The 8,738-nt window shown below is 33.6% G+C and overlaps 1 protein-coding gene across 1 annotated transcript in view; it reads left to right on the top strand.

Moving 5' to 3' along the window:
- lrp1bb (low density lipoprotein receptor-related protein 1Bb) overlaps nt 1-8,738 on the top strand; it is a 930,516-nt gene that overhangs the window by 413,446 nt on the left and 508,332 nt on the right. The gene's annotated exons all lie outside the window — the stretch shown is intronic.

Raw genomic sequence — 8,738 nt, 5'->3', positions numbered from 1 at the left:
AATACACAAAAATAATGTTCTGATGTTGGATGAGTCAGGGACTGAACACTATGTATTCTTTTTGCAATAGAATATGAACATTTAAGCAGGATCTTAAACTGTAATGTCTGTAAAACATTATTTATTTATTTATTTGTGTGGTTTTTTGTACTGGTAAAGCCACATGTTAAAACTTTATTTATCCAAATGTTGCTACTAAAGGTTTTTCCAGGAAATAATCCTTTACAAAAAGAAACAATGCAACAAATATTACCTTGTTAACAGTGTCATGATATATTGCGATATATCATAATGTGATCCTAGTATTGTGATTTATATTGTATCGGCAGATTCTTGCCAATAGACACCCCTAGTCTTAAGTTTCATTCCTTTCATTCAGTCTGCGGATCTGTGCGCACCCGTTCATCCTCCCCCCTCCCGGATCCCCCACTCTTACGTGGAAAACATCCCAATTTGTAATTTTTTTGTTTGTTAATATTATAGGTATTTATATTATTTACATTTGTCATGATACAGGTGACATTTTATGTTTTGGCCCTTGAGTTGTGTTCAAAATAAAATAGACACAACAAAATAACAAACACTTAAAATTAATTGTTTACATTAGTCGACTAATCGACAAATTAGTCAAACGATTAATCATTAGAAAATTAGTCGTTACTGGCAGCGCTAGTTTATAGATTGCCCAGGGTGACCCAGAATAAATGCGATTACATTTTGGGAAAAGAAGGTCAAAGTTCACATTTTTTATGAATTGTCAGTCTTTTTTTTCCCATTTACTTATAATGGCCAAAATTTGTCAGCACATACATAGACTTGATGACATCAGCTGGATAGATGCCAAAAGAAGCTACAATCCATGCGAGGGGCGGGGTTTGTTGTGCCTGGAACCTCTTGTTGATGTTGTTTTCATGAACAGTATAACCCCATAATTACCTCTGCCAGGAGGAATTGTGATCACGTTGCTTTGTGTGTTTGTTTGTTTATGTGTTTGTTTCGTAGCAACTTTAGTGTAAAACTCTTCCACCCATCTTTCCCAAATCTTCCCACAGATAGGCCTAGGCCCTGGGACCAACCCATTAAATTCTGGGCCAAGTAGGCCAAAGTTCAAGGTCACAGCAAGCTCACAACATCTACAATTTTCCATCTGTCATCACTGAGCAATTTTCCAAAATTCATCAAAAATTCAAAACAACTCTGATTAGCCTCCAATTGGATCCACCTGTAGCTTAGAACAATCTCTTGTATCTGGAACTAAATTGTCCACATCCACTGTGGAATGTGGACTCTGTGGACATTTACACTGAACATTGAAAATCCCATTTACCACACATTTAAAATTAGAACTCAACAAATATTGATTGGAATTGAATCTAATTGGACAGACACATGACTGGTACCAAGCTTCAACTTTTTCTGCTGTATGGAACAACCTGGAAACTGTTGAATTTAAACAGAAATAGTCGATCCACACATGCACACCGTTCGGGGTGCTTGGCGGAGGTTTGCGTTCTCTGAACACTTGTTCGCATTGTGACTTATTTATATCTTACTAAATAATAACTCAACTGAAATGCATCGCTAATGTCCATGATGTCTGTCAGTTCGATGTATAATGCTACAAGTGTTTATCTTTGCAAAATCATTGCCATTGTCGATTAAAAACAGCCTTAGGTAATCGTGTCCTTTCCTTCCAACTTGGCGCTGATACAGATCTTATCTGTTGTGGTGTGCTAGCTAATTAAAACGTGCTATTATCTGGTTGTAAACTCCTTCTCCAGCCAGCCTTTTAGTTTCCAAGCTGGTGTTAAGAGGACTATTCATGGCTCATTCAGCACATGGTATGCTACTAAAATACCGAGTCTAAATCTCCATGACCCAAGAAAAAGACAACAACCTTGCCAGATAATGATCCATAATGAAGACTCAGAAATAAAATGGCAGCTTGGATGCGTGAGTAAGTGTGTCTTAGACCACTCCAGCAGAATTATTCTTCTTTTTCCTGTCCATTAATGCATTTTACCCAATGTATACAACAACACCGACAATCCTCTGCCATATATTAAAGCAAATAAACGACACAATGTACAAAAGATACAAACTTAATTGTTATTCAGAAAGATTTGTGGATAGATTTAATATGAAATGTGACGTTGAATAGAAATACCCATAACCATTCATTTGATATTTTCAGAACATTATCAAACATCTCCCAACCATTTGGAAAAAACACACTACCTGGTGTCCAAATATGACATCATGTAAGCTCTTAGAAACTGTTAGATAATCGATATGAACTCAGTTTGAGCTACATGGACCTGATAGTGGCAGAATAATGGTCAGAGAACCAATTTTTCCACACAAAGCTCCACCTAGTGAATGAAGATGACCCCATCTGAACTCTGGATGGTAGACAGAACATGGACATGTGGAAGACCTTCAATATGAACCACATTTAACCCTTTCATGCACAGTGGTCACTCCAGTGGACAGTTCTTCTCCAGCTGTTCTCTTGTATATTCATGGGTTTTGTTGTTTTAGTTCCATATCAGCTGACACATTGGACACTTACACATCATCCCAAACACTGCAATGCATACCATTACTGTAACTTTGCTGTTCTGGATAAACCTGATCTGCAGTAGCATGTTTTAGTGTAAATAAATTGCTAATTGTTATTAGACTGTTTAACAGATTTCTGGAAAAAATAGTGTTTTTTTTTTTTTTTTTTTTTTTTTTTTTTGGCATATTCTCCTGAAACCCAGCAATGCATTTTGTCCTCTGTAGGGGACAAAAGTTGGACAGTTTTACTTTAAAAATACTGTGCTTTGCAAAGGACATTCCAATGAAAAATCAATCAATAAATAAAAATAATTTCAAAAATGTATCTGAAAAAACTGTTGCATTATGCAGTTTCCAATCAAGACAATTTTTTAGTGTAAAAAAGCTAAAACTGTCAATTTCCTGGGTCTCAGGAGGATATTATCTCCATGAAATGAGTAATAACTAATATTAGAGTGTGATGAAATGTGAGAAAACAGTAGCAATTTAGCAATTAGCAGCATTAAAAATGTTTTTATTTCATAGTTTTCACACAGTATATCACTTTCTGATGATGATTTTTCAAATAAATGTTTCTTTGCTTCAAAAATTAAATGCATGGTGTCCAGCTGAGTGGACATTTTTGTAACTCCACGAAAAATAGGTTCATTAAAAAAAATCATTTGCATTGTTTTTTACATGCCTAAAGAGGAATAAAAACACTCAAGACAAAAATTTTGAATAAAGTTCTCATAATTCGTGCATGAAAGGGTTAATCTCAGTCGGTCTATTATTGGTGATTTATGTCCAAAAAACTGATGTTCAACTAAAGCGTCCCCATTAGTGATGGGACTTTTGGTTCTTTGAAGGGAGTCGTTCAATCAGGAGTCGTTCACTCAAAAGAGCTGTTCAACAGACTGGCTCTTTTATGTTTTTTGCATTATTTTGAAACACCAATGTTTTAATGACTAAATAGGCTACATGTGATGATTGACATTACCTTTCAAAGGTGTTTAATTGGCGCGGCAGTAAATATTATCTTACCGTAAAAAAGAATTGTTAAAATGTGTGGGCTAAATCCATGACATGAGAGGTGGCATGAGGCAAATGATGGAATTTGACAAAAACATCACGGTACATTATGTGGACTAGTCTGAAGCCTAAAAATGAAAATAAAACATTTTCTTATGAAACAACATTTTTCTTTGGCTCATTACTCACAGGTGGTCACTCACGCACTCACTCACTCTCAAACTTTTCTCCGGTTTCGACGAGTCTTCCAGCTCCGCCTCCTCCAGTATGCTCACCTCATGCTTCAAACTGTTGTTTTTTTGCTAACTTCTTACCATGAGACATGCGCAAGCACTGTTTTTTTTCTGCTCGAACATTCTTCTCCTGCCCAATACCTCCCCAGTGACGGTAAATTGACAGGCAATCGGACACTCCCTCCTTAAAAAAAAAAAAGAGCCGTTCAAAAGATTCGATTTGTTCATGAATGTCACATCACTAGTCCCCATGTGAATGACTGATAATACTCATAGAGAAGCTGAAATCCGTAGGGTTCTTCCACTAGGGGTCCACTATGTTGGTTATCAAGGAGAAGAAATCCAACCAAATCTGTCCTAGTTATCGACAAAACACCAAAGAGATCTGGTGGCATTTGGGCTGAAACCATTATATCCCATTATTTCATTTTCACGTTGTAGTAATTTTATTTGAAGGTATATGTATATTTGTATATTTGTTAGATGACCAGCTAAATCACTTCCAAATGTTTCAATGTTTTGTTAATGTATATGGTAGATACTAAGAAACTGGGTTTATTTTAATATCTGTGACTTTTCCATCTTTTTAGACCCAATAATAAAAGGTAAATGTAGACAGATTTCCCCCCAGGATGGACCTAATGATGACCTCAGAGAAATGCACAAAAAATTATAATCTTGCTTTGATCTATCCCATAATTAATGAATTTTAGTAAAATATTGGAGCCAAAATTAGGACCCAAATATGGACATTAAAGCTACCAAGGTGTCAGTGCATTACATCTGAAAACATCCAATCCAATCCAACTTTATTTGTAAAGCACTTTAAAACAACCACAGTGGACCAAAGTGAAGTGCAGAAAAATAAATAAAACCAAAATAACAGTGTAAAACAAAAGAATAGATTAAAAGACATAGAACTGTAAAAAATAAATTTAAAAAATTTAAAAAAATGGATAAATAAAAATACAGAAGAATAGCTAGAACCTAAATAAAAGAATAAAATATAAGAATAGATTAAAAACATTCTAAAAAGCTGTACAATTAAAAACAGCAACAAATAAGAACAATAAACCAACACCAAATAAAACAATAGAATAAAAATAATACATTCAAACATCTCACGTGGTTTCAAAAGCCAAGAAGAAAACGTGTGTAAATGCTCTTCTATAGACTCTAAATAAAGACACTGTGTTCAATGTGTCGATCCTAGTGTTTTTTCTAATCCACACGTGGGTTTTTCATCAGTCTCAGTCTCATTCCAGGTTTGGTGTGGAACGTATTGTGTCCACTTGCGTTACATGCAGAACCTGAATATTTAAACATTTATAAATTGTGAATGATTTTGCAACAATGGTCATTTTTGTCAAACACTCTGCCTTGAATATTTACTTCAATTCCCAAAATGTACCTGTGAGAGAATAAAGAGAGATTAAAAAAATAATAGTGCATAATTTTCATGTCCTTTTGACCACATGTGGATTTATGTATTAAATATAATGTAAAATAATATAAAAATGTGTTTTATGTGAAAAATAGTTTCTCTTTTAACTCAGTATTTATTTTTAAAATAGACCCAAAGTGCTTCCAAACCTGCTTCATAACATTAGTCTACATCTGGGTTGAATTTTTAGATCCAGATACTGGTTTTCCTGTTGTACAAATATTTTATCATGATTGTTTTGAGCATTTTTCCTCCAGATTTCTGAAATGTTTGGCAAATGTTTGTCATGAAGAGTTCAAAACCACTAAAATCTGGTTTCTTAAACTTAACTTAAACTTGACTAAATATTTATCATGTTAAATATTGATATCAACTGAATGTTTTTATCATGGTAACTTTTTTGAACATATTATTTTAAATATGTTGGAAATGTAGTAAAGTGTCTTCTGCTGTCTAAGAGTACACATTTTTGTTTTTGGTCTTCTTGTTCCACAACAACTCAGACAAAAATAGACCAAAAATAGAAAAAATGACAATAACATAACACCTCCAGATGAACCTAGGGATACTTTTTTTTTGTCTAGAAGACTGACTGTAGATTTTGTCCCTTGTTGTCTAGTGTCTAGATAGAATAACTACCAATGGAAAGTAACTGTCAACAACATTTTGGCTACATATTGACCAGTGGGAGCACATAGAATCCTCTGCACATAGCAGTAAACAAAAAAGGAGTGACATTTATGAAGCTCCTGGAAGGCAGAACTAAACACCCTGACCAGAAAAACCCCCATCTCCCCTCCAGGACTTGGACAAACCTGCACTGATTAATAACTTCTTTAACACTTTAATTCAGGGGTTTCAAACTCATTTTCTTCCGGGGGCCACATTCAGCCCAATTTAATCTGAAGTGGGCCAGACTGTTAAAATAATAACATGATAGCCAATAAATAATGAAAAGTCCAAATTGTTTTAGTGCAAAAAATGACATTCAACTATGCCAATATTTACATTTACAAACTACCCAAACAAAAAGGATTTGAATAACCTGAAAAAAATGAAATTTGTTAAAAAAAAAAAAAAAAAAAAAAAAAAAAAATATATATATATATATATATATATATATATATATATATATATATATATATATATATATATATATATGAGCACAATTTTATCAGTATTGTGCCTCAACTTATCATTTATACATTTGCATTAAAGATCAGATCTACAAAGGCACAAAACATTTAATAACAGGCAGAATATTGTTAAATTGCACTGAATTTTCTTTAGACATTTCAGGTTGTTCATATTTGTTCAGGATATTCACATTTTAATGTTAAAGGATAGTTTGTAAATAGAAACATTTTCATAATTTAATGTTTTTTGCACTAAATCAAAGACAAAAAATTGGTGTTGTCATTATTTATAGGTTATGATATTATTTTTGAGTTTGATGCTCTAACTTGTGCTTTGCAAATTCATCCCGCGGGCCGGATTGGAACTTTTGGTGGGCCGGTTTTGGCCCCCGGGCCGCATGTTTGACACCTGTGGTCTAACTGATGCATGAGGGGCTTCTCTTTTCATAGACAACCATCAGTTTGTGGAAGCATGAAGATTAGACTGTTTCAATAGAAAATAATCATTGTTGGCATACACTGTAAGAGCAGATAAGTTGAGTTTACTTAAAAAAATTGAGGAAACTGGTTACCTTAAAAAATTTAAGTAATGAGTAATGAAAACTTGAGTGTATTAAACTTAAACACTTGATTTGAATGGAATTGCTATTTTAAGTACAACACACTAAATGCCAACTTAATTTAACCTAAAATTTGTTGTCTTGTCAATTGCTTTGTATAGTCATTTGTCTTAATATCATCAGTTCATTTTACTCAATTCCAACTTGATTTAAATTAAAATCTTTTGCGATATAAATTACTTTGTTTAATTATCCACCTTGTTATATTGTTAGTTTTACGCAATTTGTAGTACAGGGGTGCTTTTTAATTGGCAAGGTAAACTAATTTACAAATATCTTAGATGAACAGCAAAGCCATTGTTGGGCCTGTGGCTGTCACTCATGGTGCAGCTGTACAAAAATACAAACACAAAAAGTCCAATAAACACTGCCATACACACATTAAGTCAAAATGAACACTAACACCACAACCCCGCTGAACCCCTGCACAGAAAAAAAATAACACATTTTCAACAACATGCCCAATACCCACAATGCAATGTATTGATAAAAAGGTGTGGTTATGACTAAAACTTAGTGATTTAAATTCATTCAACTTCAACTTTTTCGTACTTTCAACTATGTCTACAAACTAGTAGAATATACTTAACATTTTATAGTAATGTAATAAAACTTAAATCCTTTAAGTACATTGTAATTAAAGCATTTTAGTGAATACAAAGTCCGGGCTTACAGTGTATTTTCTCAATGGACCCACTCGGTGAGCACGTATAATCTCAACTGAACCCAGATCAGGGAACCACTTCAGAATAGCATCAGACAAATGGGTAGATTGTCTGTGCACGATCTATCCTCCAGATCATCTACCTTATCGTCCAGAGTGGCACACTGTGCTGTTAGCTTATTGACTGAGGCAGAGACGGCCATCTACTTTGGTCACGTGGCTTTTGCCTGTATCCATACACTCCACGTATTTTGACCTGTCAGTCCGAACAGATAACAAAATTCTGAAACTTGTTCAGCAACCATGGCCAATTTGTTTTCTGGCTTTATATTATTGTGAACAAATATATGATTTACGTAAACACATAATACAATAACATATATATGTAAATAAATATTCATACACAGATATATATATATATATATATATATATATATATATATATATATATATATATATATATATATATATATATATATATATACATATACACACATACCACATACTAGTCCATCCTTATAATGATCACCCCCAGTGATCATTTTTCTCTATATTTAATATTTAAGTGATTTATCACCATTTAGTATAATATTATCCTCTCTGTTTTGCATTTTTCAATGTAAATCATGTATTTTCTTACATTTTATTCACTGATCATGTAGATGTTCATTAAAGCTCAGAGTTATTTCAAAGTTTAGTATGTCAGAAACACAAAAAAGTGACTTTTTCTGCAGTATATATAATTAACTGAACATAAACCCAGTGTGTCCATCCACTGTCATTGATCCAACTCCATGGGTTTTACTGGTGAATCAGTGTTGTAGAAGATGACGGTGTTTCCACGGTAACTACGGAGCCTCTGAATGTCCAAATATGGTCATGTCTGATGACCATGAAAATATGAAGAACTGTATTTTACACCAATTCTTGACATGTATTGATAGGATTAGTGGATCAGTAGATGGTTTTGGTCGACTGGGTGTTTCTGTCTTTATGGGTTAAAGGTGGCGAAGGTTAAAATTAAAGGTGGTTCAACTTCAAATTAGATTGTGGAACACAGGAAAATAA

This window comes from Sphaeramia orbicularis, chromosome 21 (genome assembly GCF_902148855.1).
Source record: "Sphaeramia orbicularis chromosome 21, fSphaOr1.1, whole genome shotgun sequence".
In the NCBI taxonomy this organism is placed as follows: Eukaryota; Metazoa; Chordata; class Actinopteri; order Kurtiformes; family Apogonidae; genus Sphaeramia; species Sphaeramia orbicularis.
The sequence above is the reverse complement of the archived record's forward strand: the minus strand, read 5'-3'. Positions and strand labels throughout refer to the sequence as shown.